We start from the raw sequence: 5,000 nt of genomic DNA, 5'->3' as shown, positions 1-5,000 counted from the left end.
TACCATTGGTCAAAGAAAATCTTCAAATCTTCTCAATTAGATTGTGAACTGCATGTAAAACCTCCGCATAATATTGACGAGGTAAAATATTTCCATAACGCCTAGAACAATATGCGACACTTTAAATGAATGTGCAATAACACTATGTGCAATATGACAACCCTAGTCGTCTATCTGTACAGTATAGTATAGTGGATAGTGTACATAGCCTTTATTTATGTAAACCAGCTCCTTCCCTTCTTGTTTTTTTCTTGTTTTTTTTCTTGTTTTTTTTCTTTCCTAACACCAGGGGAGCCACCCCTCCTAAATTTCGTTGTTTGGTACCTGTACTATAGCAATGACAATAAAGACCATTCATTCATTCATTCATAAACCCAGACATCAACCCTAGACTCTCCTATAAAGTCTTTTCTACCTACGGGTGAGTGGCGATATGCCCAATGAACAGCGAGCGCATCAGCAGACGTATGTGACGAGGTCTAAAAGGCCGTCTCAACCTCAGCCTTTTCTGCCTCTATGTTTGTGGCCCATTTCATGGCCCTGTCTCTTATTCGGTGTATAAATCTTTAAATGTAGACACAGAATGGGTCAGGGCAACACAACCCAGGAGGCTGCGAGACAGAGATAGGGTTGGTTTAATGGTGTTCAGTCACCAGCTGCTCCACCTCTCTCCTCCTCTATCCATCTACTGAGATCTATCTGTCCCTTCATCTGGTCCTCTGATGCTGAACATAATCAATGTTGAAAATAGCATCCATTCTACCTTCTAAGGCCAATGCGTGTGTGTGTGTGTGTGTGCATGTGTGTGTGTGTGCGTGTGTGTGTGTGCGTGTGTGTGTGTGTGTGCGTGTGCGTGTGCATGCATGTGTGTGTGTCTGTGTGTTTGGAGGTACGTTTGAAGGGGTTCAATTCAATTGAAAATAGGAAAAAAAATGAGTGAGTGCTGAATTGGATATCAGTCCATCAGTGGATGAGTGTGTCAGACAGGGACAGGGTGAGGCTATAATAATGCAGCTGTATTAATATCAATATCTGCTGCTTCAGAGAGGGGCATGTTGGCATTCAGGTCACCCTGTGCTCCCCCCCCCCCATTCATCCATCCAGTGACATGGTCTCTTCCACCTCTGGTCTGTACCATCATCTCCTGGTGGGGGGGTTAGGGGGGGGGGGGGGGGGGTACTCAATAATCTCCCGCCATCACAGCTGAGACACAACATAACATAACCTCCGCCTGTTGCGTAACACAGTGAACGACAACTGACTTCAGAGGAGGGGGGGGGGGGGATTTTAATAGAGAAATGATAGATCCGCCTGTGTGGATGTGATGACCCTAAGACAACAGTAACTACACTGTGGACACACGTTTTCCTTAACAGGAATACATGTTTCAGCCACTCAACAAACAAACAGTCGAGAACAAAGACAATGAAAGCGAGGGGTGAGAAAAAGAGGAGTAAAAACAAAGGAGGAAGAGGACAAAGCTGCTGTCTGAGAGAGGAGCCGGCGTACGGAAGAGGGTTCAGCTCAGGAGAGAGGTGTCCATGTCTCTCTCTTTCTGCAAACAAACAAAAAGTAAACACCAGTAGAGGAAACACGTTGACACCCGATGCTGCGGCTCGCCCCTCACCTCCCAGCTCCGATTACCCAGCAGGCCATTCTGCCGTCCACGGGACAAAAGCCGGTCGTGAAGCCGACACCTCCCCCACCCCCCTTCGGGCGCTCAGCGACAGAGAAAAAAAAAACACTTTTGTTTGCTGAGATTAAAACATGTTGCAATCTCTATACCTCCCACCCATCCATCCCTCCCTCCCTCCATCCCTGCTCTCCTCAGCTCTGGTCCTTCCCTTGGTGGTAATTCTATCTGGTGGAACACACCAGTCTCAGAACTACCCCCCTCTCTCTCTCTCTATCTTTTCCTGCTCTTTAATAAATGTGGCTTTTTTTTTTCATCGGTCTGTTTACTATTGTTTTGGGTGTCATTGTGGCTAGTCTCGTGACTCTGCGATTAGTGGCCTAGTGCCCACCGTCTTGGCAGAGCCTGAATGGCAGGCCTGTCTTTCTTCCTGCACGTCTATGTGATACGGGTATAAGGTTGGTGTTATGGCCACCCCTGTGTCTCGGCTCGATTGTTCACGTGTGAAACAGAATAGCTTAGAGATATAAAAGAATCACAGCCTCCCCCCTTTCCGTACGAAGCTCCGCCGTGACATCGGAAACGCAGGATAAGTGCAGGAATTTGTTTTATTAATAATGGATCATTCAGTGTATTGTGGAATATATTCACAGTGGTTAGAGAATGGAACAGGAACCATTTGCGACAAAACTTGCGAATATATTCGCAGATTTAAATGATGTTTGACATTCACTGACCTCACGAGGGACAATGTCACTCACAACACTGGCTTGACATGGCTGACATAAACGACATTAACAAAGTGTTATTTTGACATTTGCTACCAGGTCTGCTTGTCCTACTCCTAAAATCAGTCTGTTATTTTCCATAAAGTAAACAGTCTAGAACGTATTTAAATCCGGCAAGACAGACAGACATGGAGTCACATCCGTCTCAACATGGCAACCAATGGTAGGAGGTGGGTCCCCAGACGTGCTCTCTCCACAGGGGGGGTTCCACCCAATCTGGCAACCTCGATGGGAGGTCTGTCTCTCATCAGCACTGCAGGGTGCAGACCACTCGTCTACCTTTCTTTTCTTCCCTTCCCCTCCTCTGCTCCCTCTCTTCTCTTCTTTTCTCACCCCCACCCCCCCCCCTTTTCTCTCACCCACCTCAGGCAGCGGTTTGTGTGAGACTTCAAGATTTCTATGAAAATTGAAACTGGATTTCAGAGAAAGCATGAGAGTTTGGCAATGTCCACAGTCTACAGACCAGATGTGTCACTGTGAGTCTGGGTGTGTGTGTGCGTGTGTGTGTGTGTGTGTGTCCTTCCACCTGGTGATACTGTACTGTATGTCATGTAGGTTACACCTGTAACCTAGGATACTGTACATGAATACTGCAGGCATCAGGGGGAGGCCGGAAGGTAGAAATCGGAGGACGAGCTCATTGTAATGCATGGAATGTTATCAAACAACACGCGTTGATATCGTTCCACATTCTGTTCTACGCATTACAATGAGCTGTCCTTCGATGTCTACCTCCACCAGCCTCCGGTGGAGGCGTATAGCTGGATAGCTAGAAAAGAAACACTGTTTCCCCAGAGAGAATTCCATATGGAGGAGAGATTAGCTGTGTTTTGTTTCAAGTGATAGACTATCCGTCTTTCCGACGGACCCTACTTGAACAGGCCCACGCCACCTCTTCTGCCCTTTTTTCTTCCCAACAAACGTCAGGGGGAGAGAAGAGAATGAGGGAGGGTGAGAAAGTGCAAAGTGGAGGTCTATTGAAAGGCCTTGTAAGCATCTCTAATCCCTCTCCAGCTCTTGTTGTGTCATTAGACCTCTATGGAGGAGGGATCCTGTGACACTGTGGTTAAAGAACGGGGGGGGACCCGCTCCATTCACTGTGTAGCCTATAGCCCTCAGCCATCCCGTCACACAGGCCACTGACAGGGGGAAGCTGTTCCATTCATCCGCACGGCCGGCGGCCATTTTGGCTCTTGACAGGAGGAGGATCCAACCTCCTCTGAGGCCCCTCCAGTGCAGTCTCTGGGGACAGCAGACATGCTCCGTTTGTGGTTTCAATGGGGATAATTATGTCAACAGAAGCAAATGAAGGTGATGTTTGTTTAAATGTCAGGGTCCCAGAGAGGCACAGGCACACAGGCACACAGGCACACACACACACACACACACACACACACACACACACACAGATAGTCACACACACACGAGAGAAACTTTATTTTCAGCTCGCAGCTTTATTTGGTGCTGTGCACAAGTCAGAGCTTGGATACAGTGTTTTTTGCAGCAGGTGCTTTACATAAGGGTGGGCTTCGCTGCAGGGGGCCTCATCGACCCGTTGATCCATGAGCAACTGATAATATATGGCTGCTCTGTTTCTATCTCTCTACGGGTTGGCCCGGTCTGAAACCGCCTCTCTGTTTGTCCTGTTTCAATGTCGTCTCTGTGAGTGTAGTGCAGTACCGTCGTTACGACGTCTTTCGTTCATACAGTTCATACAGGAAGAGTCATCGCATTGGGAGAATAGTGTAAACAAAAAATAAAACCATCACCAGTCATTTAAGACGTCTCTGTGCTTCGTACGAAGCTCGCTACAAAGTGATTAGATACTGTCTGTGTATATTATTGTGGAGACACTTTTTCTTTCTTTCTTTTTCACACACATTTCTTAACAACACAGACATCAGGGGAGGCTGGTTGGAGGTAGCCATCTGAGGACAGGCTCATTGTAATGCATGGAATGAACTGAGGAATGGTATCAAGTTTGATATGAATCCCTGATTCCATTCCATGTAACCCAATGCGCCCTTCCACTGATTTCTACCTCCACCAGCCTCCGTTGACAGACAGGTACAGTAATACGAGCAGATAGTTGGCCAACCAGCAGCAGTAGTCTATGTAACATTAGAAAGAATTCCTAAAAAAACCGACCTGGAAATGTTACAATAACTGCAAATCTTTGAGCTAAACCCCTTACCTAGAGAACATGGCACAACACAGGATGTAAGGCTAGATTCCTAACTGGCACTAACTAGCTATTGGCTAATCCGGGAGAGCTAATGCTAAGTAATGTAGGCTAGCTCTACCTCTATCACACCTAGGTCAACAACAGTTTACTTGAGTTGTGTTTCATTTACCGTGTCTGGTGCAATGGATCCAATTGAAGTCATCTTGTTTGCTTTGTTTCACTAGTTTAGTTTAGTTTATTAGTTTATCATTTCCTGGACAGTCTCCACTAATTAACTGTGCAGTAAAAGGAGCAGCTTTAGCCTACGTGGCTAATTTTCGAAGCTGTAGTCCCAGTAAAAATGTACAAATAAATATGTGTAAAGCGTATAATAATATACTAGACTGTATCTAAT

Source organism: Nansenia antarctica, assembly GCF_963989245.1.
Source record: "Nansenia antarctica genome assembly, chromosome: 5".
Taxonomy (NCBI): Eukaryota; Metazoa; Chordata; class Actinopteri; order Argentiniformes; family Microstomatidae; genus Nansenia; species Nansenia antarctica.
Note: the sequence above shows the minus strand (reverse complement) of the source record.